Source organism: Mobula birostris, chromosome 5 (assembly GCF_030028105.1).
Source record: "Mobula birostris isolate sMobBir1 chromosome 5, sMobBir1.hap1, whole genome shotgun sequence".
Taxonomy (NCBI): domain Eukaryota; kingdom Metazoa; phylum Chordata; class Chondrichthyes; order Myliobatiformes; family Myliobatidae; genus Mobula; species Mobula birostris.
This window is the reverse complement of record NC_092374.1, coordinates 172,339,193-172,366,587: the sequence shown is the minus strand read 5'-3', so window position 1 is coordinate 172,366,587 and position 27,395 is coordinate 172,339,193. Positions and strand designations below refer to the sequence as shown.

Genomic DNA, 27,395 nt, shown 5'->3' with positions numbered 1-27,395 from the left:
TTCCCTTTCAAAATCCATCAAGACCAAGCCCAATTACTGTTTTCCAACTGTCCTGTTATCACTTCCTTAATAATGGATTCCAGAAATTTCCTTCCTGCTAACATCCAGTTAATTGATCTGTTGTTCCCCATTTTCTGTCTCGCTCTTCTTAAATAGTGGTATTACATTTTCAGTCTGTGGGAAGTGTTATACAATCTACGTAATTTTAGAACTCAGAAGTTTTGAAGCCTGCGCCTACTACATGAACTAATTACGTTGCTATCCCTGCCATGAGGTGAGATAAAAAGCCCATCCCGAAGAACATCCGTTCCTCACCAGGAATGTTTACTCATCAGACCCCATGCCAGGCTTGGTCTAAAGACCCCAAAACCTAAATTCTAGAAGTGAGGTGAGCATGACGAAAGCTGTCACCAAGGCAGCATTTGGTCAAGTGTACGATCAAGGAATCCTGGTAAAACATTCAATGGTTGGAGTCATATCTCACGCAAAGAAAGATGGCTGAGATTATGGAGGTTAGTCATCCCAACCTCAGAACATCACTGTAAAAGTTTCTCAGGACAGACACTTTGGAGATTTTCATTTATAATGGCCTTACGATTGTAAGACCTGAAGTCAGGATAATTACTGATTAGTGCAGAGTATGCACCCTTGTTCATAGTCCAGAAAATTAAGCTGCACACAGAAAGACCTGGGTAACATTCAGGACTGAGCAGACAAGTAACATTTAGAAGACATGGCAATGATCACAACTAGCAAGATAAAACTTTATTACCCATGGTACTCTTGACATTTAGAGCTGCCACATAAATACCGAAGCCATAAGAGAAAGGCAGAAGCCAGGAACCCTGTGACAAGTGATTCACCTTCTGACTCTTCAAAGCCTTTTCTGCAATGTCATGATTTGACTGGGAAATTCTCATACACTCAGACAAGTGCTACCTTAAAAACAATAATGAAGCATGCAGCTATCCAGGATAAACCACAAATTTGGTCAGCACTTGTTCACCATCCTAAACATTCATGTTAGTGTGTGCACAGTGACTCTGTGTATATAGTGACTCACCAAGGCTACTCCAAGCACCTGTAAAACCTACGACCTGCACCTCTCTGAAGGGAAAGGGCAGCAGTCATAGGGTACGGTATAATCCTACTCTCTAGTCCTTCATTGTCACTGTGCTAAATTCGGGAACTCCCTCCCCAACAGCAGTGAGGGAGCACCTTTACCAGGACTGCAGTGGCTGTGCACTTGTCTAAGCGTATGTGAGTATTCCAGTCAATCCTGACATTGCAGGAAAGGCTTTGGAGTATCAGAATGTGAGTTACTTACCACAGAATTCCCAGCTTCTGCCTTTCTCCTGTGGTTTACCTGCACCTTCTCAAAAGTAATCATTAATGGGCAATAGATGCTGGCCTCCTCTGTAGCACCACATCTGTGATTAAACAGGAATGAGCAGTATCTGGAAATGTGTGCTAGTTGAATGGGGATGGAATTCATCACAATCCATTCATTAAATGGTATGCCCTACAACAGAATCCCACCAGAGCAACATTTCCCCAATTTTAAAAAATATCCACACACATTCTCTTAAATCATCACTGGATAAATTCAGCCTCTTCTTAGTTCGGTAAAGGTCTGAAAATCAGGATTCTGGTGGTGCTGGACTAGCAGAATTTCGGGGCTTTAAGAACCCAACACAGTTTTTAATTCACTCCGTTCAGACGCTGCAGAGTATTCTACTAAACTTCCACAGAGGATTCCGTAAGCTTAAAAGAGCCACAGTAACCAGGTTCCCAGAAATTCAGAAGGGTGTGTGGCATCCAAGGCTCTGGCAAGTCAGCAGGGAACACTGCAAACATTACCGGATACTGTACTGGATATCAGTTTTATGTATCAAGTTTCCACTTCTGTTTAATTGTTTTTGTTTGCAATTTGTATATATTATCCTTAAAGATTTTTACACTAACAATAGAATTGAAGCATTGAATAAAGCTGAAACAGAAAGAGAAGGCTGTTTTATTTGGGTGAATTTTTTTTTATTGCAAAGCTGTTACTTAATTTGCTCCAAAGGGATTGGAGATTGCTAGCAGCTAGGGATTTGCAGTGGTTCTGGTAGCTTTACAGCACCTGATGACACTGGGAATGAGGCTGTTGGGGGAAGGCGCTGCTTCAATTGGCTGGGAAAGAAGCAGAGGCACCGGGCGTAAAATACACATATGCTATAGGGTTTGGAGTGTTGAGGCTGGACAATGTCAACAGGCATGCTGTCAATACAAGTATCACTACCATTTCCTAAACAGCAGATCTTTGCTGCTTTACGACAACATTCCCCAACTCTGAAATATATTTAAAACATTCTCCTCGGGAGAACCCTCAGGCAAAACCTGACATCAGTTTATGGAAGAAAGTCAAAGGCCTACGAGTGATCAGAAGCGGTTAAACAGATCGGTGGAGAGGTATAGGTAGTAAGTTCCACACAGGAAGCACCATCACCACCAATGGGATTATGAGGGGATGGAAGTGGAGGGTGCAGGCTTCTCAAGGGTTGAAGATGTTACATTAATAAGGAAGGTCAGAATCGCTGACAAGTGTCATGAAATTTGGTGCTTTGCGGCAGCAGAACATTCGAGACATTTTTTTAAATTACTATAAATTAAAACATAGTGCAAAAGATAACTCAAACAACAGGAATTCTGCAGATGCTGGAAATTCAAGCAACACACATCAAAGTTGCTGGTGAACGCAGCAGGCCAGGCAGCATCTGTAGGAAGAGGTGCAGTCGACGTTTCAGGCCGAGACCCTTCGTCAGGACTAACTGAAGGAAGAGTGAGTAAGGGATTTGAAAGTTGGAGGGGGAGGGGGAGATCCAAAATGATAGGAGAAGACAGGACGGGGAGGGATGGAGCCAAGAGCTGGACAGGTGATTGGCAAAAGGGATACGAGAGGATCATGGGACAGGAGGCCTAGGGGGAGGGGGCAATCCCAGAGGATGGGCAAGGAGTATATTCAGAAGGACAGAGGGAGAAAAAGGAGAGTGAGAGAAAGAATGTGTGCATAAAAATAAGTAACAGATGGGGTACGACAGGGAGGTGGGGCCTTAGTGGAAGTTAGAGAAGTCGATGTTCATGCCATCAGGTTGGAGGCTACCCAGACGGAATATAAGGTGTTGTTCCTCCAACCTGAGTGTGGCTTCACACACCTTATATTCCGTCTGGGTAGCCTCCAACCTGATGGCATGAACATCGACTTCTCTAACTTCCGCTAAGGCCCCACCTCCCCCTCGTACCCCATCTGTTACTTATTTTTATGCACACATTCTTTCTCTCACTCTCCTTTTTCTCCCTCTGTCCCTCTGAATATACCTCTTGCCCATCCTCTGGGTCCCCCCCCCCTTGTCTTTCTTCCCGGACCTCCTGTCCCATGATCCTCTCATATCCCCTTTTGCCTATCACCTGTCCAGCTCTTGGCTCTATCCGTCTCCCTCCTGTCTTCTCCTATCATTTTGGATCTCCCCCTCCCCCTCCAACTTTCAAATCCCTTACTTACTCTTCCTTCAGTTAGTCCTGACGAAGGGTCTCGGCCTGAAACGTCAACTGCACCTCTTCCTACAGATGCCGCCTGGCCTGCTGCGTTCACCAGCAACTTTGATGTGTGTTGCAAAAGATAACTGATGAGGTAGTGTTTACGAGCTCAGGGAGTGTTCAGAAATCTGACGGTGGAGGGGAAGAAGCTGTTTCTGAATCTTTGTGTTTGGGTTGGAAGGGTGTGGCCTGTGAATGGTTCAATAGAATGCAACAGGAAATGTTAGAATTAGGTTAGTGCCCACCACCACAAGCATTGTTTTGGGCTGCTAGCAGCAGGCAACAATCATAAGAATTACATTAGAAAATAGAACAAGATGGGGCTTTGAATAACACAGCCAAAGACCATGGTAAAACCTACTGCTGACTCAGTGAATGGCATATATCCACAAAAATGCTTAGCAAAGCAACACTTTGAACCAGTCTACACAAAAAAAATTCACATAATCAGCAGAGGCTTCTTCATTGCATAAAGGCTCTTCTAACAATCAGCGGGGTAACAGCAACTTATCACTGAGGGTTAATGGGGAGTGTATGTTCCTAATGTTACCAGTCCATTCACAGCTTCATGTGAAGAGTGAGAATGGTCCAGGTGGCTATCTCTCCTGTCCTCAGGCAATTCATGGATTCAAAGTTCAAAGTTAATTTACTACCAAAGTATATGTCACCATATACTACCTGGCATTCATTTCCTCGCAGGCATTTACAGTAGAACAAAGAAATACAATAGAAGCAATGAAATGTTACAAAGACTGATAAGCAACCAAAGTGCAAAAGAAGACAAACTGTGCAAATATAAAAGCAAATAAATAATACTGAGAACACAAGTTGTACAGTCCTTGAGAGCGAGTCCACGGATTGTGGACTCAGTTCAGAGATACGGCGAGTGATTTAAGCGGGTGCGCTGTCACAGGAAAGCAGCATCCAGCATCAAGGGCCCCACTATCCAGGCCATGCTCTCTTCTTGTTGCTGCCACCAGGCAGAAGGTAAGGGAGCATCAGAACCCACACCACCAGGTTCAGGAACAGCTATTACCCCTCAAACATCAGGCTCTTGAACCAAAGCCAATAATTTCATTCAACTTTACTCGCTCCATCACTGAACTGTTCCCACAACCTATGGAGTCATTTTCAAGGACTCTTCATCTCACGTTCTTGATATTTATTGCTGAATTATTTATTCTTTTTGTATTTGCACAGTTTGCTGTCTTTCATACATTGGTTGTTTGTTCGCCCTGTTGCACATGGTCTTTCATCGATTCCGTTGTGTTTCCTGCATTTACTGTGTATGCCCACAAGAAAATGAATCTCAGGATAGTACAGTATATGGTAACATATATGTACTTTAATAATCAATTTACTTTGAGTGAAGTCATCCCCCATCTGGTTCAGGAGCCTGATGACTAAAGGGTAATAACTGTTCCTGAAGCTTGCTGTGGGAGACCTAAAACTCCCGTACCTCCTTCTTTTGTAATTCAAATTTTTATTATTATTTATTCTTATTTTACAAAGTAGCACAACATGTCATAGAGCAGATAGAGTACAGCATATTTATACAGCCATCCCATGACAGGAAAACAAGTAAAACTTAGAAATAGAAAGAAGTTCTAATTTAAATTAACATACAACCAAAATTTATCCCACGCGTCTTGCACTTTTCCCTCACTGTTAATTCTTCCCAACATGTGTTTGTTCATATGATGAATTCTTAATCATTTCCTCAGTCCATTCCATTCCTTCACAGTGCGACATCTGGGTTTTTTCCAGTTCTGCAATATAATTCTTGCAGCTGTGATGAGACCCACCTTTAAAACAGTGAACTTGTCATTGTTTACATTAGGTATCATTGTCCTATCACCCAGGAGACAAAGCCGTGGGCACGCAGGCAGTGTGGAACCCGACTAATTCCCCAACAGATCAAGAACTTTACACCAAAATGGACAAACCATGGAACACTCCCAAATCATGTGAAAAGATGTGCCTACCTCATGTTTACATTTCCAGCATAAATTATCAACAATCCTCATTTTGTGGTCTAGTGGTGTCCAATAATATCTGTGTACTATCTTATATTGAAAACAATTCCCTCTCGCTTCCCTAATATGTCTACCCACATTTGATAAAATATTTGACCACTCATTATCTTCAACATCGCTTCCAAGATCCTTCTGCCATACTGCTTTGAGATTGTTGGACACGATTCACCCACAGAGTGCTTGAACAGTTTATAAAACACTGATGCTTTATGAACTTCCTGTGGTAATGTAAAGTATTCAGTTAAAGGGTTACTTTGTGGGTCATCATTCTTGAATATGCTACTAACGCAGTCTTATTTGCAAATACTTCCAAAAATTCCCTTTATCTACAAAGTTATATTTCCTCTGCAAATCCACATACGACATAAAAATCCCATTCTCATAGCGATCACCTACTGTACTTACACCTTTAATCTTCCATTCTTTCTAGTACACCATTCTTTTCCCAATGCGTATCTCAGGGTTATTCCAGAGCAAGGAGTATAACTGGTTTAAATGTGACATTCTACAAGCTTTATGAATTGTACTCCACACACTCCTTGAGTGAGATAGTATAGGATTTAAATTAGTCTTGTTTTCCACATGTTGTGAGAGGATGTTAAGGGGAGAATGTGGTGCAGCCAGGCTCCATTCTACAATTACAATCTAAATCAACATCAGCCCTGTCCCAACGTTTAGCTAACTTGGTCATTTCAGAGGATAATTTATACGCCCTGACGTCTGGTAGACACCGTACCTCCTTCTTGATGATCGGGGTCATTGATGATGGATGCTGCTTTCTCGTGGGTGTATGGATTTTCCTTGAAACATTAATGTGTGGGTCTGTTAAGAGTAGAGCTGCTGAATGGATTGAGAAGTAACAGTTTATAAAACTCACTGGGCCTTGATTGACAGTAGAACTACTGAGCCCATTTGTACAGTGATGTTTTTCTCTCCCCTTGATCATTTTCAACATTGGAATGCCACCTGGTCAGACTTGTCTCTCCCATATACAATGGAAGCAAATCCCTTGCTTACAATAGTTTAGCTCAGATTACAATCAGTGTGTGCATGGTCACCATAACTGCTCCTGTTCTGAGAGACTTCTCAGAACACCACAGCAACAACCTCTTCACAACATCAATCAGTCAAGAGCAACGTGTAAGCACCTGCCAGTGCAGTTAATAGGAGAAAAATGATCAACTGTCTCTGGCCCTTTAGTACAATATTAAACACTGAGAAAAAGTCAGAATATCTGTCTGGATTCACTTGCAGGTTTGGCAGCTTTGGCAGACGTTCCTCAGCAGATCCCTCTCCAACCACCTTATTTGCAATTGGAAAACATTTAAATCCTTTCACCAAATTAGTTTTTTTTTAAAATCAACAAACAAAAGTGATCAAAGAAATTTAAAACATTCCCTTATAGCACTGAAATCTGCTTTAGGAAACTTGATACATAATCCCTCAAGGTTTCTGCTGCACCTGGATCATAAGAGTGGTGGGAGCTCACTGACAGAGAGAGCCCAGGAAGGAAAAGAGTGTCCAACTCTGCAGGACTCAAGCTCTGAAATGGGAGAGAAGAGAGGAGGGCCCAGTGAAGTGATCGTCATAAAATCATAACCGCACAGAAACAGGACCTTCAGCCCACTACATCTTTACCACCTGTGTGGCCTATCTACATTTGCGTGACAAAGAACAGTATCCTTTATGCCTTGACTCTTCAAGCAGCTGGTCAACGTCTCTAAAATGCATGTATCTGACTCTACCATCTCCTCTGGCAGCGAGTTTCAGGTGACAAACACTCTGCTTAAAACTCCTCCCCTGCCCACAAATTTCCTGACTCAAAAACCCCAATTCTACCTCAAACAATATTTTCTTCAACTTGCACAAAAGTCACGTTCACTTTTGTTTAATTTGTCATTTAAGTACTGATTAATGTCAACTTAGATTTATGTTTGTCATGTTTATACTGCACTGTGCTGCTGCTGTAAAGGTGGACAGTAACGGTCTTTTACCCTGAGTGGGGGAGATAGCATTAGGATGAGAGGGGAAAGTGTAAAGGGGAGTTAAGGGGCAACTTCTTTAACTGGAGGGTGATGAATCTATGGAATGAGCTGTCAAAGGAAGTGTTTGAGGCAGGTACAATAGTAACATTTAAGCACTTGGATAGGCACATGTAGGTGTGGGGCTTCGAAGGATATGGAACAAATGGAGGAAATTGAGACCTGCTGGGTGGGCATCCAGCATTGATTCATTGGGCTAAAGGGACTGTGTCCATGCTGAATTGCTCGGTGACTCTATGACACTAAAAATATATTTTTTCATGGCATTTATGTTGAGGCCCTCCATAGGCTGTGGTCGACCACAGATGTTGTGTACCAGCCATCTACGTGATACACAAGCCAGGGCAGTATGATATAGAGAGCAAGCTGTCGTCCATGTAGCAGGCTCCTCCTCTCCCTGCAGCTGATGAATGCAGAGGAACGGCAGAGACCTCTACAGTTTGGTACCTGCAGCATTGCAGGAGTTGCCAGTCAGCGTTGAACTCAACGTAGTATGTCTTAGGGACTCCAGCTCTGGATTTTTCCTCGGGGTTTACTCCCAAAGCCTTTGCCGTAAGTGAGTATAGCTGCAAGGTCGTGGAGGTTTGAGATGTTTCCCTTCTCCTAGATAAGTTGCCAACCAAAGGTCATGAGCCCCATCTGCCCAGAGTGACTGGTTTTAAGGTGCCAGTAACCCACCTTTGCCCCCTGTCCCGTCAGTAGAAATGGTTCCACCAGGCTTAGTAGTTAAGCCACCTGAAAGACAGCAGCTGGAACTGATTGTCAGAGGCTATTTGAGACACACGGCACTGGGCGCATTTGATTGGCAGTGGGAGCTTGTCCCCATTACCATATATGCCCCAGGTATTTACGCCCACAATAATAAACGAACTTGAATTTAAAACGCCTCCCTCTTACATTAAACCTCTTGGTTTGGATACTCCTTCAAAGGAAAAAGATTCCATCCACCCAGTCTGCATTTGTTATAATTTTATACACCTCTTTCAGATCACTCTCTGGCAACCTTTGCTCCAGGGAAAACAAACCAAGCCTTTCTAATATCTCCCTCTAACTAAAGTCCTCCAGTCATGCAACATCTTGGTAGATCATCTCTACACTCTCTCTCTCTAGAACAACCACATCCTTCCTAAAGTGTGGTGATCAGATCTGCACATGGGACTCTTATTGCAGCCTAACCAGTGTTTTGTAAGGTTGCAACATAAGATCTTAACTTTTATATTCTTTGCCTGACCTGTGAAGGCCAGCGTGCCATTTGCCTTCTTCAGCACCTTATCTGGCTGTGTTGCCACTTTCAGGGAACTACGGAAGAACCCCAGGGTTTTAAAAATAAATAGATTAGTTTTATTTGTTGCATGCACATTGAAACATACAGGGAAATGTGTCATTTTGCCTCCAGTGATTAACACACTCTGAGGATGTGCTGGGGCAGCCCGCAAGTGGCACCATACTTCCGGTGCCAACATAGCCCATCCACAATTACTGATCTTTACTAACCTGTACATTTTTGGAATGTGGGAGGAAATCGGAGCACCTGAAGGAATCCCTCGTGGTCATGCGAAGAATGTACAAACTCCTTACAGACAGTGGTGGGAATTGAACCTCAGTCTTCCATTTGCTGGTGTAGCAAGGAGTTACTCGAACCCCCAGTGTAACATGTCACCCCTGTTCATCACAATTCTCTATTCATCATCAGGCTGCTCGATTCATCACCATTCCTGAGATCGCTCCCACTATCCATACATGCCCTGTACAGTGTCTTGAAAAAGTATTCGGCCCCCAACCCTTTGTTCACGTCAGTGAGTATTACAACCAGGGCTCTGATCAATTTAACTGAGAATTTTTATTTGTGAATCACATGCTCCTTTTTTCACAGTAGAGCCCAAAGAAAAAGGAAAATTGTAAAGCACGAAAAACTAAGAAGTTCAAACACTGAAATGTCACCAGTTCAAAAGTATTCATCCCCCTTGGCTCAGTGCTTAGTTGAATCACCTCTCGCAGCTACCACAGCCAGTAGTGTTTTTGGATAAGTCTCTATTAGCTTTGCACAATGTGATGAAGCAAGATTTGCCCATTCCTCCTTGCTATATTGCTCAAGCTGTGCTAGTTTAGTTGGGGAGCAGCAGAGGACAGCAACCTTGAGACCTTGCCAGAGATGTTCGATCAGGCTAAGGTCAGGATTCTGACTGAGCCACTCAAGAACATCAATTTTCTTCATTTGAAGCCACTCCATGGTTGCTCTGGCAGTGTGCTTTGAGTCGCTGTTCTGCTGAAAGACGAACTTCGTGCCCAGTTTAAGCTTTCTGGGAGAGGCTAGCAGTTTTTATCCAGGATCTCTCTGTATTTAGCAGCACTCATCTTCCCATTAATCTTGACCAGATTTCCAGTCCGTGCTGCTGAAAAGCATCCCCATAGCATGATGCTACCTGTACCTCCACCATACTTTACAGTACTGATGGTGTTACCCGGCTGATGTGCAGTATTAGATTTACACCACATGTACCGCTTGGTGTTGAGGCCAAAAAGTTCCATTGCAGTCTCATCCAACCGTAAAACCTTCTTCCACAATTACAGAACCTCCTAAATGACACTTTGCAAAGTCTTTTCGAGCAAGGATATGCATTTTTTAGTGGTACATGTGGCATAAATCTAATACTGCACATCAGCCAGATAACACTATCCTTACTGCAAAAAGGGATGGTTCCTTAAGGTTGTTATCGCCGGGGATGGTAATGGGGACAAGTTCCCACTACCTATTAAATGCTCCCAATAGCATGCCACTCAAATAGTCTCTGACAACCAAGTCCAGGCCCTGACCTTCACGTGTGGCTTAGCTACTAAACTCGGCGGAGCAGTTTCCGCTGACAGGAAAACAGGCAACAGCGGATTACTGGCGCCTCAAAACCAGTTGCTTAGGGCAAATGGGGCTCATCAGCCATGGTTGGCAGCTCAGCTAGGAGAAGGAAAACTCTGATCTCAAACCTTCGCGGCCTTGCAGCTATACCCACTCATGGGGAAGGCTTCAGGGGTAAACCCTGAGGGAAAAGTCCGGAGCTGGAGACCTGAAGGCAGTCCTACATCAAGTTCAATGCTGAATGGCAACTGCTGCAATGCTCCTGATACCACACTGTAGCAAGCTCTGCCGTTCCTTTGGAATTCATCAGCCGTGTGAAGAGGGGGAGCTTGCTACATGGGCAACAGCTTGCTCTCCATATTGTACTGTCCAGGCTTGCATATCTAGACAGCTAGGATGCCACATCCATGGTCAACTCTGACCGACGGAGGCCTCAGACTGGAAATAACAGGCAGGATAGATAAAGGAGAGTTGGCGGATGGTGTTTACTTGTATTTTCAGAAGGCCTCTGACAAGGCACCAAACATGAGGCTTCCAAACAAGATAGGAACCCATGATATTACAGGAAAATTAATAGTATGGTTGGAAGATTAGCTGACTTGCAGAAGGCAAAGAATGGGGATAAGGACGATCTTCTCTGGCTGGCTGTCAGTGTCTTGTGGTGTCCTGCAGGGGTCGGAATTGGGTCTGCTACTATTACATTATTTTCAAAGTTCAAAGTAAATTTATTATCAAAGCACATATACGTCACCATATTTGTTAAAGACTTCAGTAATGGAATTGATGGCTTTGTGGCCAAGTTTGCAGATGACACCAAGATAAGTGGAAGGGCAGGTAGTGTTGAGGCAGCAGGGTGTCTGCAGTAGGACTTGACAGATTAGGAGAATGGGCAAAGAAGTGACAAATGGAACAGAGCATTGGAAAGTGAATGGTCATGCACTTTGGTAGAAGGAATAAAGGCGTAGAGTATTTTCTAAACAGGGAGCAAATTCAGAAATTAATGGCACAAAGGGACTTAAGAGTCCTCATGCAAGATTCCCTAAAAGTTGCAGGTCAAATCGGTAGTATGGAAGATAAATGTAATGTTGGAATTCAATTCGGGAGGACTAGAATATAAAAGCAAGGAGGTACAGTAATGCTAAGGTTTTATCAGGCATTGGTCAGGCCAGTATTGAGAGTAGTTTTTGGTCCCATTTCTAAGAACGGATGTACTGGCATTGGAGAGATCCAGAGGACATTTACAAGAATTAAAGGGTTAATATATGAGGATTATTTAATGGCTTTGGGCCTATACTCACTGGTGCTTAAAAGAATGAGGGGGATCTCACTGAAACCTATTGAATATTGAAAGTCCTAGATACAGTCTATGTGGAGCGATTTTTTTAATAGTGGGAGAGTCTAGGACCAGAGGTCACAGCCTAAGAATAGAAGGACGACCCTTTAGAACAGAGATGGAGAGGAAATCCTTTAGCCAGAGGATAGTGGCTATGGAGGCCAAGTCATTAAGTACATTTGAAGTGGAGGTTGATAGGTTCTTGATTGGTAAGGACGTCAAAGGCTGCAAAGAGAAGGCGGGATAATAGGAGAGGGAAAATAAATCAGCCGTGATCAATGTCAGAACAGACTTGATAGGCTGAATGGCCTCATTCTGCTCCTATGTCTTATATCTTCACTTTCTGGGCCAACCACGTCAAATGCCTTACCAAACTCTTAGACCACGTCAAATGCCTTACCAACTCTTAGAATTCTTTTCAATAACTCCCCTGCCACTGACATAAAGCTCACTGCCCTGTAGTTATAAATTGATAACTACAGCTTTACCTCATGGTGGGAGATGTGTTGACACTTTTTGAAAAAGGCAGGTTTTTTTTTTAAAAAAAGGCCATTAAGACCATAAGATATTGGAGCAGAAGTAGACCATTCAGCCCATCAAGTCTGCTTTGCCAATCATGGGCTGATCCAATTCTTCCAGTCATCCCCACTTCCCTGCCTTCACCCCATATCCTTTGATGCCCTGGCTAATCAAGAACCTATCTATCTCTGCTTTAAATGCACCCAATGACTTGGCCTTCACAGCCACTCGTGGCAACAAATTCCACAGATTTACCACCCTCTGACTAAAGTAATTTCTCCACATCCCAGTTATTAACGGACATCCTTCAATCCTGAAGTTGTGCCCTCTTGTCCTATAATCTCCTACCGTGGGAAATAACTTTGCTATTTCTAATCTGTTCAGGCCTTTCAACATTCAGAATGTTGCTATCAGATCCCCCCTCATTCTCCTGAACTCCAGGGAATACAGCCCAAGAGCTGCCAGACGTTCCTCATATGGTAATCCTTTCATTCCTGGAATCATTCTTGTGAATCTTCTCTGAACCCTCTCCAATGTCAGTATATCCGTTCTCAAATAAGGAGCCCAAAACTGCACACAATAGTCCAAGTGTGGTCTCACAAGTGCCTTATAGAGCCTCAACATCACATCCCTGCTCTTATACTCTATACCTCTAGAAATGAATGCCAACATTGCATTCGCCTTCTTCACAACCAACTCAACACGGAGGTTAACCTTTAGGGTATCTTGCACAAGGACACCCAAGACCCTTTGCATCTCTGCATTTTGAATTCTCTCCCCATCTAAATAATAGTCTGCCTGTTTATTTCTTCCTCCAAAGTGCATGACCATACACTTTCTAACATTGTATTTCATTTGCTACTCCTTTGCCCATTCCTTAAACTATCTAAATCTCTCTGCAGGCTCTCTGCTTCCTCAATACTACCTGCTCCTCCACCTACCTTTGTATCATCAGCAAATTTAGCCACAAATCCATTAATGCCGTAGTCCAAATCATTGACATACATCGTAAAAAACAGCAGTCCCATCACTGACCCCTGTGGAACTCCACTGGTAACCGGCAGCCAGCCAGAATAGGATCCCTTTATTCCAGCTCTCTGTTTTCTGCCAACCAGCCAATGCTCCAGCCATGCTAATAACTTCCCTGTAATTCCAGGGCTCCTATCTTGCTAAACAGCCTCTCATGTGCGGCACCTTGTCAAAGGCCTTCTGAAAATCCAGGTACACCACACCCACTGCATCTCCTTTGTCTAACCTGCTTGTAATTTCCTCAAACAATTGCAGTAGGTTTGTCAGGCAGGATTATCCTTTCAGGAAACCATGCTGGTTTGGCCTATTTTGTCATGTGCCTCCAGGTACTCCGTAATCTCATGCCTAACAATCGATTCCAACAACTTCCCAACCACTGATGTCAGCTAACAGGTCTACAGTTTCCTTTCTGCTGCCTCCCACCCTTCTTAAATAGCAGAGTAACATTTGCAATTCTCCAGTCATCCGGTACAATGACGGAATCTATTGATTCTTGAAAGATCATTGTTAATGCCTCCTCAATCTCTTCAGCTACTTCCTTCAGAATCCGAGGGTGCCTTCCATCAGGTCCAGGAGATTTATCCACCCTCAGACCATTAAGCTTCCTGAGCAAATTCTCAGTCATAATTTTCACTGCACAAACTTCACTTCCCTGACACTCTTGAATGTCCGGTATACTGCAGATGTCTTCCACTGTGAAGACTGATGCAAAATATGCATTCAGTTCCTCTGCCATCTCTGAATCTCTCATTACAATATCTCCAGCGTCATTTTGTATTGGTCCTATATCTAACCCTCAACTCTCTTTTACCCTTTATATACTTAAAAAAAAGCTTTTAGTATCTTCTTTGATATTAGCCACCAGCTTCCTTTCATAATTCATCTTTTCCTTCCTAATGACCTTCTTATTTTCCTTCTGCAAGTAAGTATACCCTTTCTCTTTAGAGGTTGATATTCAAAGCTTTTGAGGTTTCTCAGTTGTGCTGTTACTTAGAAAGGGGAAAATGGTTCTGAGACCACTGGATACACTGAGGAATGTCTCCTGAGCTAGAAGAAGCCATGAAAAGGCCTTGGCAAGTAGAATTAAGGAAAACACCAAGATGTTCTACATGTACGTGAATAACAGGATGATGACTAGAGTGAGGGAAGGACCACTCAGGGATAAAGAGGGATACATATCCTAGAGGCAGAGGAAGTAAAAAAGGTCCTTAATGAATACGTTGCTTCAGTGTCCACCAGGGAAACGGACATTGACAAATGCGAGGTCAGTTTACAACAGGTTAATGTACCTGAGTCTGCTGAAGTTGAGAAAGAGGCAGTGTTCCAACTCCAGGTTACTACAGGGAGTGAGGGAAGAGATTGCTGGGGTGATGACAATGATCTTTGCCAAAGAAACAGTACCAGAGGATTGGAGGATGGCAAGTGTTGTTCATTGTTCAAGAAAGGTAACGGATAATCCTAGGAATTATAGACCAATGAGTCTTACATCAGCATTAGGCAAACTAATGGAGAAGAATCTTAGGGACAGGATTAATGAGCATTTGGAGAAACATAAGTCTTATTAGGGATAGTCATCATGGCTTTGTGAGGGGCAGATTGTGCTTCACAAGCCTGATTAAATTTTTCAAGGAGAAGACAAAACAAACTGATGAAGGTACAGCGGTGAATGTGATGGTGTCAAGTGATTCACTTTGAAAGATCCAACTTGGAAGACGGAGTACAAGGTTAATGGCAGGATTCTTAGCAGTGTGAAGAAAGAATGGGATCTTGGAGCCCATGATCATAGATCCCTCAAAGCTGTCGCCCAGGTTGATAAGGTGTATGGTGTGTTAAGGCTGATTTATACTTCTGCATCAAATCGACGCCATAAGTACGGTGTAGCCGCGAACCCTACGCAGATCCTACACGGATCCCCACACCGTAGCCTGACGTGCACCTCCCCCAAAATGTAACTACATACCGCGGCAACGCAGACCGCAACAACTGTGATTGATCCGCTTGGTAGCATCACATTTCCTCGTACGCTGCAATAGCTCGCCATTGGGCGACTGAAGGGCAGGGAAGGAACTCTGGCTGCAATGCTTTGCATAAAGCTTTACAGACCTCTGAAATTATGGAGGACACATTTCGCTTTTACGAAAAAAACACTCGCTTTAAACTTGTTTACCCTGAGAAAGACTACCGTGACTATGAAGCCTTGCACGGGCAGGTGTGTGCGCATGCGCGACGTGCCCGAATTACAGAGTGAAGCAGACACACCAACGCGCAAGTATAAATGCTCACAATGCACGTAGGCCACTTGCGTAGGTCACGGCGTCCATTTGACGCAGAAGTATAAATCAGCCTTTAGCCTTCATTAGTCAGGGAGTGAGTTCAAGAGCAGCAACTATGTTCTATGTTTCCAGATGATTTACCTTGAAGGACCACATCATCAGTGCACGGTGGGGATAGCCACGTGGGATCTCCAGGTACTGTTGATGTTTGGGTATGTTGAGTTCACCAGTGCCCTGATGCTGAATTCTGCTGGCCCAACACAAAGCATGGTCACATATTGCCGATCAATCTTCAAACATACTTACAAATGTCAATCTCAACTGGTAACACAATCATCTCAGTCAGAAAGCTGTAGGCTCAAGACTCAATTCAGAGACTTGCTCAAATACTGAGACTGACACTCTCAGTGCAATATCGAGCAAGTGCCACGCTATCAGAATGCCAAGTTTCAGTTTGGAACATAAAGCCAAGGACCCAGCCCCGAAAGTCTTAGTCAATATTTACACTTCTGCTCACAACATCAAAATAAATTATCGGGCTTGTTTGTTGCATGCAAATTGCCTGCCATGTTTCCTGCAATTCAGCAGCACAGCAAATATACTTCACTGATTTTAAACTGTTTTTAAAAGACCCAGGGTTGAGAAAGTTGCTACAGGAATACATTCTGGTTCTTCTTTCATGACGGAGTTACATCTAGACCCCCAATCCCCCAGCAGCTCTCCATTTAGTTTCATCCTGCTTCCCCTCACACTTGCGAACAAAAGGTACACTTCCCATTCTCTGCAACAAGTTCCTATATGCTCTGTCTGCCCATTTCTCCAAGCTGTAATGTTTACTTCATAGAGTTGTCAGATTGTACAGCAAGAAATGGGCCCTTTGGCACAACTGCTCCAGGCCCTTCACTTCTACCTACATTAGAACCATATCATTCTACATCCTGCCTATTTAGTGTCTGTTAACATGCATCTTAAATGTAGCAACCATGTCCTCTGGTAGTACTTTCCAAATATCAACCATGCTTTGTTTGGAAAAACTTGGTCCTCAGATCCCTTTAAAACTCCTTCTGTCACCATAACCTAATCCCTCTTGTTTTTGATACCACTACTATGGGAAAACATTCTGACTATCTACCCTATCTATGCCTCTTATAATTTAATAAATCTCTATCAGGTAACTCCTCAGCCTCCTGGGAAAGCAACCCAGCCTATCCAGTCTCTCTCCATACCAAAAATCCACCAATCAAGTACAATCCAATTATGCAAATACAAGTCACTGATTTTGAGATGGAGGGAACTGGCACAGAGATAAAAGTAATGGGCTCACTCACCCGAATGTAATCTTCCCCATTCTAAACCTACCGACTCAGTGAGGGGTTTCATCTCATCTACTGCCCTGTCCACCTATACCAAATCTTCCTTCCATTCTGAAAAATTAATGTTCACTGTTGCTCTCTGATTTCTGTTCTCCTGCCAATTCTGGAACCATGCAGCCACTGTCTCCTTAATCCCACTGGCTCTAATGTTGCTAACAAGTATAGGCAGAACTTGGCTCAGATTCCTAGCTATTAGAACAGTACAGTGACAGCACTCCAAAAAGAATCCGGCATGAGAAGTGCTTCAGCAAAAGTAGACTCAATTGACAGACATTATATAATTGCAAGTGTTTATGAGAATAACTGTGCTTCCCACAACTCAAGTACACAGGAAACACACAGAGAACCTCTCTCCTTTCCACACCAAACCAAACGAATGCAGACAAGAGAACAACTGTCGAAGGCTCAGGTGGAGAACTCCTCACTGGATTCTGAATTATCTACCACACAGCAAAATAAAGAAAGTAATAATTATCTCCTGCAATTTGAGCTCTCCGGCAGAATATCCCTCTATTGAAAGGAATCTATTCAATGAGCCTCCTTTATGAAATCTGGAGAACATGAAAAGACTTTCAGAAACATTACTATCTTAAGAATTACTTCCCCAAATCTTTGTCTCTCTCATACTTCTGGTGACCTGCCCCACTAGCTCCTTATGACATATTACCTAATAATACTGCTCAAAATACCTGAGGTTCATTTGGTTATGTTAAATTCTCTAAAAAAGAAACAAGCAGCCTGAAATGCAAACCTTGTTTCTCTTCCCATGAATGCTGCCTGACGCACCGAGTATTTCCAGCATTTTCTGTTTTAACTTTAAGATTTTTGTCATCTGCAGTTATTTTCATTTTCAAATATGCTGATTGTTATTGCTGAGATGAAAGTCCAGAATTCAAATTAGCAATGGACCAGGAAGCTGTTAATATCCCAACTAATTGATTAATGCCATAGCTAATGACCAAAATCTGGATTGCAGAACTATTGACTCCTTCACTGACACCAAATTACCCTTTGGAACAATTGGCATGTCATTCGGCTGAACCAAGCAAGGCTGCTGTAAGAAGGGAAATAAATACTCATCTTGTCAAACCACTGTGATGAAGTACTTTGAAATATTGGTGATGAAGTATATCAGTTCTTGCCTGAGGAGCATCTTGAATCTGCTCCTATTCGCCTATTGTCACAACAGGTCAACATTCGATGCCATTTCATTGGTTCTCCACTCAGCCCTGGAACATCTGGACTGTGAAAATGCATACATCAGGATGTTTATCATTGACTACAGCTCTGCATTCAACACTATCATCCTCTCAAAACTAATCAATAAGCTCCAATACCTCCTTGTGCAAATGGATCTTCAATTCCCTCATTTGTAGATTCCAGTCAGTTCAGATTGGCAACAAGATCTTCACAATCACCATCAGCGCAGGTGCACCACAAGGCTGTGTGCTTAGCCCGCTGCTCTACTCACTTCATATTTATGACTGTGAGGCCAAGTACAGCTCCAATGCCATATTTAAATTTGCTGACGATACCACTGTTGGAGGCCAAATTAAAGATGGTAACAAATCAGGTACAAGAGGGAGATTGAGAATCTGGCTGAATGGTGCCACAACAACCTCTTGCTCAATGTCAACAAAACCAAAGAGCTGATTATTAACAACAAGTGGAGGAAACTAGAGGTCCATGAGTCAGTCCTCATCAGGGGATCAGAGGTGGAGCGTCAGCAGCTTTAACTTCTTCAGTGTTATCATTTCAGAGGATCTGTCCTGGGCCCAGCACGTAACAGCCATTACAAAGAAGGCACAGCAGTGCCTGTACTTCTCTAGAAGTTTGCACAGATTCCACATGTCATCTAAAAGTTTGACTAACTTCTATAGATGTACACTGGAGAGTATACTGACTGGTATGGAATCATCAATGACCTTGAACTGGAAAACAAAACTAAATAAAACAGTGAATAAATTCCAGTCCATCATGGGTAGAGCCTTCCACATCATTGAGCACATTTACAGGAGCACTGCTGCAGCATCCATCAAAAAACCCCCACCATCCAGACCATGCTCTCTTCTTATTGCCACCATCAAGAAGGAGATATAGGAGTCTCAAGTCCCACGCCACCAGGTTCAGGAACAGTTATTGCCCCACAACCATCAGACTCTTGGGACCAGAGGGAATAATTCAATCATCCCAACACTAAATGGATTCCACAACCTATAGACTCAACTTTAAGGCCTCTACAACTTGTGTCCTTGATATTTATTGCTTATTTGTTTATTATAGTTTTTCTTTATTTTGTATTTGCACAGTTTATTGTCTTTGACACATTGGTTGTTTGTCCATCTCTGTTGTGTGCATTTTTTCATTGATTCTACGGGTTTCTTTCTATTTACTGTGAATGCCCACAAGAAAATTAATCTCAGGGTAGTATATGGTGAGATATATGTACTTTGACAATAAATTTACTTTGAACTTTGACAAATAAAGTTAATCTTTGTCTTTATGATGGTCACATCTCAAGAAATGATTTTTAAAAAGTGATTTGAGTTCTTGGTCTCTTCTGTTGGCAGTTGGGATTATCAGAAATTTACTAAGGACATCCAGATGGACAGATGGTGAGCATCATGTCTCAAGACAATACGGCAACGTGCAGTCACACACATACAAAATGCTCCAGGAACTCAGCAGGTCATGCAGCATCTATGGAAATGAATATACTTTCTGTTCTTTTAATCTGAAACGGAAGATTTGGTCTGCATTTTTAAAGATTTAATCTTCTCCAGCACTTTGCATGTTTTCAAGATGTCAAAATGTAGTAGAGTCAACATAATCACCACGTACACAGCAAGCTCCCAAAGCATATGACAATGACCAGATCATCCGTTCTAGTGATTTCCACTGTGAGATAAATATCAGCCCAGGATAAGTTATCATTAGGAAGAGGTGCAGTCGACGTTTCAGGCCAAGACCCTTCAGTTAGTCCTGACGAAGGGTCTCAGCCTGAAACGTTGACTGCACCTCTTCCTAGAGATGCTGCCTGGCCTGCTGCGTTCACCAGCAACTTTGATGTGTGTTGCTTGAATTTCCAGCATCTGCAGAATTCCTGTTGTATAAGTTATCATTAGCTTATCTGCTCAATTTCTCATTACTGCTGAATTCAGGGTGCAGCATTTAATGATGAGACTGGGAATGTTCCACACTGCAGAGGAACTAGCACAAAGCATAACGTAGAATTCATAAATGAGACTAAAACCAAACTGAGGCAACAAGCTTAGCAATGACAACATTGAAGAGTATCCTGACTGATTGTATCATCGTCTGGTATGGAAACATAAATGTCCAAGAATGGTAAAGCCTAGTGGACACAGACCAGTCCATCACAGCTTTCCCCACCACTGAACACATCTACAACAGTGCTGCTACAAGAAAGCAGCATCCATCATCAAGGACCCCTGCCATCCAGGCTATGTTCTCTTCTTGCTGCTGCCATAGGGAAGGAGGTACAAGAACTATACCCCACACTACCAAACTCAGGAACAATTATTATCCTTCAACCATCAGGTTCCTGAACCAGCATGGATAACTTCACTCATCTCAACACTGAACTGATTCCACAACCTATGAACTCACTTTCAAGGACTCTACAATTCACACACCCAATATTATTTACTTATTATTATCATCACTTGTTTCTTTTTGTTTCGGAGGAATAATGTATTATTTCTTAATATATGCATTACTAAATGACAATAAAAGAGGACTGCGTGTCCTCATAATCTAATAATAATCTAATATTTGCAGCTTATCTTCCTTTACACATTGGTTATTTATTAGTCTTTGTGTGTAGTTTTTCATTGATTCTGTTTTATTTCTTTGTTCTACTGTGAATGGCTGTAAGAAAATGGATCTCAGGGTACTACATGGTAATAAAATTGTAAATAAATTTGTACTTTTAATAAATTTACTTTGAACATTTATCTTTCATAATCCAGTCTAAATTGTACATTGTTATTGCTTTGTGCAGAGGACGTTCATTGTGCTGGTGACCTCTAATCCAACTCAAGTGCAGTAAATATACCTGTACTCTTTTCTCTCTCTCACTCTCAGCATTTCTGTCTTGCCCCTTCTCATTTCTAGTCCACAGTTATGCAGCACCACTAAATTCTGTATCCCAGGATAACCTGCCCAGATGCCCCATGGTTCTAACTGACATTTCTACAAACTGGCAGGATAAGCAATAGCTGTGAAATAATTGCTCACGGGCATTCTGCAGAGTTGTATTTGTCACCACAAACTGTCAACTAACCATATGCTGCAGCTATGACAGCGTGTTTACTGCACATTAGCTTAGCAGAAAGCACCATTCAGTCCTGTTACTAAGTCTGCTCATCTCTAAAGTGTTTGAATCATGCTCATAGAGACATAACAGCATGGAAACGGGCCATTTGGCTGATCACATCCACGCGAACCAGTATTAATCCATATTAATCCCATCTTTCAGTACTTGGATCATTGCCTTTTATGCAAGTGAATGAGGCAAGTAACAGTAACTATTTTCTGTTATCCTTGTCATTAACATCTGGCGATGCCATTGTCACTAATAGAGAAAATCACCCTAAATTCCCTCTCAGCACTCATGCTAGACACTGAACAACATGTCCTTGCCAAGGGGAGGTGATGAGGTAGAGAGATGTAGAAAGGGAATTAAAGAGCTGAGGGCCAAAACAACTGGAGAAGAGAAGGTGGCTTAAGATTCAAGATGGGCTACTTAGGGCTGATGTCAAGAAATTCCTTCCTGCTCATGTCAGTCTGAATCTGCAATTCTTGCCTCCCCCCCCCCCCAAAAAAGATCTATCAATTGAAACATTCAACATTGTGGGCATCACTGAGTCATGGGAGCTGAACATCCAAGGATACACAGTGTATCAACGGACACGCAAATCGGCAGAGGGGGTGGGGTGGCTCTGTTGGTAAAAAATGAAATCAAATCCTCACAAAGAGGGAACATAGGATTGAGCAGTAGGTGTAGAATCCTTGTGAAGAGTTAAGAAACTGCAGGGATAAAAGACCCTGACGGGAGTTATACACAACAACCAGCAAACAGTAGCCAGGATGTGGAATAAAAATTACAACGGGAGATAGAAAGAGCATGCAAAAAGGGTGATGTTATGATAATCATGGAGGATTTCAATTTGCAGGTAGATTAAGAAAATCAGGTTAGTGCTGGATCACAAGAGAAGAAATTTATAGAATGCCTACCAGATGGCTTTTCAGAGCAGCTTTTGGTTGAGTCCACTAGGGGAAAGGCTATTCTGGATTGGGTATTGTGCAATGAACTAGATTTGATTAGGAAGCTTAAGGTAAAGGAACCCTTAGGAAAAAGTGATCAAAATACGATAGACCTGCCTACAACTTCAGTAACACAGTGGAGTAAAATGAATTATAGAGGCATGAGGGAGGAGTTAGCCAAAGTTAATCAAAAGAAGATACTCACAGGGATGATGGTAAAACAGCAACGGCTTGAGTTTCTGGGAGCAATTTGGATGGTGCAGGATAGATACATCCTGAAGAAGCAGTAGTATTCTGAAGGCAGGAATACAACCGTGGGTGACAAGGAAAGTCAAAAACACATACAAACAAAAGAGAGGGCCATATAACAGAGCAAAAATTTACTGGAAAGTTAGAAGATTGGGAAACTTTTAAAAACCAACAAAAGGCAACTAAAAATGCCATAAGCAGGGAAAAGATGAAATGCGAAGGTATGCTAACCAATATTATCAAAGAGGATACTAAAAGATTTTTTCCAGATATATAAAGTGTAAAAGAGAGGAGAGAGTAAATATTGGATCAATGGAAAAGCAGTAATCAGGGACAAGAAAATAGCAGATGAACTAAATAAGTATTTTATATACATCTTCACTATGGAAGACACTAGCAGTCTGCCCGAAGTACAAGAGTGTCAGGGGTTAGAAGTAAGCACAATTGCTATTACTAGAGAAAAGCTGAGAAGTCTGATGGTGGATAAATCACCTGGACCAGATGAACTACACTCCAGGGTTTTGAAAAAGGTGACTAGGAAGATTGTAGAAGCATTGGTAATCATCTTTCAAGAATCACCGGTTTCTGGTACGGTTCTGGATAAATAAAATAATTATAAATGTCACTCCACTCTTCAAGAAGGAAGAGAGGCAGCAGAAAGGAAATTATAGGTCAGCTAGCCTGACCTCAGTGGTTGAAAAGATGTTGGAGTCTATTATTAAAGATGAGGTTTCTGGGTACTTGAAGGCACGTGATAAAACTGGCCAAAGTCAGTATGGTTTCCTCAACGGAAAATCAGGCCTGACAAATCTGTTGGAATTCATTTGAGGAAAGAACAAGTAGGATAGACAAAGGAGAATTGATGGACGTTGTGTACTTTCAAAAAGCCTTTCACATGTTGCTGCATATGAGGCTGCTTAACAACATCAGATCCCACAGTATTACAGGAAAGTTACTAGCATGGATAGAGGATTGGCTGATCAGCAAGAGGCAAAAAATGGGAATAAAGGGAGCCTTTGGCTGGTGGTTAATGGCATTCCAATGGGGTCAGTGTTGGGACCACTTCTTTTTACCCTACATATCAATGACCTGGATGATGGAATGGGATGGCTTCGTGGCTAGGTTTGCAGACAATACGAATTATGATGGAGGATAGGTGGTGATTGGAAAGCAGGGAGGCTGCAGAACAGTTTATACAGATTAGGAAAATGAGAAAAGAAGTGGCAGATGGAAAACAGTGTTGGGAAGTGTATAGTCATGCACTTTGGTAGAAGGAATAAAAGGTTAGACTATTTTCCAAATGGGCAGAAAATTCCAAAATTGGCTGTGCAAAGGGGCTTGGGCGTCCTCGTGCAGGACTCCCGAAAGATTAACTTTCAGGTTAAGTCAGTGATGAAGAAGGGAAAAGCAATGTTAGAATTCATTTTGAGAGGACTAGAATATAAAAATAAGGATGTAATGCTGAGGCTTAAGACACTGGTGAGGCCTCACTTGGAGTACTGAGAGTAGTTTTCAGCCCCTTAACTAAGAGATGATGTGTTGGTATTAGAGAAGGTTCACAAGAATGATTCCAAGAATGAAAGGGTTATTGTCTGATGACTCTGGGCCTGTACTCACTGGAATTTAGAAGAATGGGGGTGGGGGGGGAATCTCATTGAAATCTATTGAATTTTGAAAAGCCTAAGTAGTGTGAATGTGGAGAGGGTATTTCCTATAGTGGGGGAGTCTTGAACCAGTGGGCACTGCCTGAGAATAGAGGGATATCCACTTAGAATGGAGATGAGGAGAAATTTCTCTAGCCAGAGTGGTGAATCTGTGGAATTCATTGTCACCACTGACTGTGGAGGCTAGGTCACTGGGTGCATTTAAGGCAGAGTCTGATAGGTTCTTGATTTACCAGGGCATGAAAGGTTACGGGGAGAAAGCAGTTGAGTGGGGCTGATGGGGAAAATGGATCCGTCATGATGAGATGGCGGAGCAGACTCGATGGGCCAAATGGCCTAATTCTGCTCCTATCTCTTACAGTCTAATACTGAACTTTCCTCCCCTCTCCATGAATGTGGCTCTACCCTTCATAGAATGCAGAATGGTACAGCACAAGAACAGGCTCTTCAGCCCATCACATCTGTGCCAACTAAGATGCTAATCCCATTTGCTTACGCGTGATCCAGATCCATATCCCTACTTTCCCCACCTGTTCATGTACCTGTCCTAGTTCCTCTTAAGCTTTGTTATTATATTTACTCCACCACCACCCCTGGCAACACGTTCCAGATACTTACCACTAGCTGTGTAAAATATAATCCTGCCTCATACCTTCTTTAAACCCTCTCCTCTCACTTTAAAACTACGCCTTCCAGAAGCTGATATTTCCACCCCGAGTAGAGTACTCTATCAATGCCTCTCATAAGCTTATAAACTTTGATCAGGTTGCGCCACCCCACCCGCCCCCCAATACTCCAGAGAGAGCAATGCAAGTTTGCCTGACCTCTGCTTATGGTTAATAGTCCCTCATCCAGGCAACATTCTGGTGAACCTCCTCTGCACCCTCTCCAAAGCCTGCAGATCCTCCCTACGATGTTGTGACCAGAACTCCAAACGTGGTCTAAGCACAGTCACATACAAACCTCTTTACCAAGGAGTGGAGGGAATATTCATGTTACACCCAGGTAGTGGAAGCAAACAGCATGGATGCATTTATGGCGAAACTAGAGAGAGTTGAATTAAGAAGAGAACTAAAGTTTTATGCTGCTTCATACAATTAAGGGTACAGTGAAACAGAACTTAAAGCGTGGAAGAAGGCCCAAATGCTGTATGCTAGTGTTTCTGTTAAATATTGGCCTTGTAATCTCTCTGCATTCCTTCCTCCCACATATCCAGCCGCCTCTTAAAATTCTGCTGCACTACCAACTCCCTCCCTGGGGAAGCAAGCTCCATTCTCCCCACTCTCCAGGGAAGATGTTTCTCTCAAGTCCCAGTTGGATTTTTAGTGATCAGCACCTGGTCAAGATTTGGCTGTGAAGCCCGGCACTTGAACTCACTGCCTCGTTTCCCATTGTCCCAAATGTCTGCTCTGACCCTACAGAATAGATCAGATTAGCCAAGACAATCCTAGAGTGAACAGCCAGGCCCCCAGTGGGTCAGGGACCGGGGTCAGGTTAGGGCAAGCCCTGCCCATGAACCTGAGAATCTTTGACAGATAGCAAAACCCCACCTTACACCTGTCAAAACTGTTAGGTTTTCTATGTCGCTGACATTCCAACACAATTTTTTAAATTTAACATGAAACAATTTAAAAAATCTTTTAAAAGTATTAAATACTTTCAAAGGTGAAGTAAAATACTTAAGTAATCACAAAACATTAAAGCGAATAATTTGAAACCTAGCACACAGCATCCCTCCCTTTCTTCAGAGCCAGTACAAAAGGTGGCCAAAACCCATGGTCTTGCAGACCCTGTACGTTGACCAACAAAACAGAGCCCTGAGAGTGACTGCTGAGACACCTCATTAAGCTCCTGCTCTCCTTTCGACTCCATGAGGAGCCCAGGATGAAACACAGCCAGGAACTCACTCCCCACTCTATCTGCAAGATCAGGACGGACACAGGCATTCATGCAGCAGTCCCAAATCTGTCAGTACTAATGGGAGGCAAGTCCATTAGTTGCACTGGAAATGTCTGCAGAAATATTGGCAAAATGCAGGCTCATGTTTATGCTTCCCAGTCGTGGGACTCTTCCTCAATCCGCACTGGGTCACACCTCAGCTTCCCATCCCTGGAGAGAGGAGCCCCAGTCTTTTCCATCTTTCCTGGCAGAACTTTTACTTAAAGACAAGAAAGATAAAACACACACTTAAAAGGGTTACAGAGTGCTGGGCCCTTCAACGCCCAGCCTGTGGCAAGTAATACAGGATGAGTAAAGATTACCAATCTTTGGACCAACTGTGTAAGGATTGACAGCTTGACTGAAAAGGCCCTGAAATTGTTCGTCATATTTGCAAACCAGCCGAACACCATTGTCTGAAACTAGAGCTGAGAACTAGTTACTTGGCTGAAGAGATGACTGCATTACCTCACTGCACTGCAGAGACAACAAACTCTCTGTACTGAACTGCATTGTAAGGCACAGTCACCATAACGTGACAGGCAATGTTTCCAGTCAGCCTGTGTCAGCATGCCCCTGTGGTAGCCAACGTGAATCTCCAATTTGGAGTACTGCAGTTCATGTCTGGCAACACACACAAGACCAAAACCAAGGATCCCAGTGGAGCACCAAGAAAGAGGGCCAGCACTGGGGGAGCCAAACACCACAGGGGCAGTGCTGAGCAGCCCGTCACCAGCGGAGGAGCACTGCTGTAGGAGGAAGGGCCAGCACTGAGGGAGTGTGATACTGTGGGATGGCATCTCATTGTGGGAGGGATGTTACTGAGGGAGCATCATACTCTGCAAGGGGCAGTACTGTGGGAGGAGCAGCACTGAGGGAGGGTCACACGACAGGGGAACACTGAGGGAGGGTCACACAACGGGGGGAGCACTGAGGGAGGGACACACGATAGGAGGGAGCACTGAGGGAGGGTCACACGACGGGGGGAGCACTGAGGGAGGGACACACGATGGGGGGAGCACTGAGGGAGGGACACATGATAGGGGGAGCACTGAGGGAGGGTCACACGATGGGGGGAGCACTGAGGGAGGAACACATGATGGGGGGGAGCACTGAGGGAGGGACACACGATAGGGGGGAGCACTGAGGGAGGGACACACGATAGGGGGGAGCACTGAGGGAGGGTCACACGACGGGGGGAGCACTGAGGGAGGGACACA

General features: G+C 43.2%; 1 protein-coding gene across 3 annotated transcripts in view; it reads right to left on the bottom strand.

The window, feature by feature from the left end:
• The window catches only part of LOC140198041 (ras GTPase-activating protein 3), a 234,759-nt gene that overhangs the window by 102,973 nt on the left and 104,391 nt on the right, over window positions 1–27,395 (bottom strand). The window contains exon 1 of one of the 3 annotated variants that reach the window (XM_072258879.1): window positions 15,804–18,264. The exons of the other annotated variants lie outside the window; for them this stretch is intronic. The gene's annotated coding sequence lies outside the window, so the exon portion shown is untranslated. Of the gene's footprint in view, window positions 1–15,803; window positions 18,265–27,395 lie in introns of those variants that run through there. 3 annotated transcript variants of the gene reach the window in all.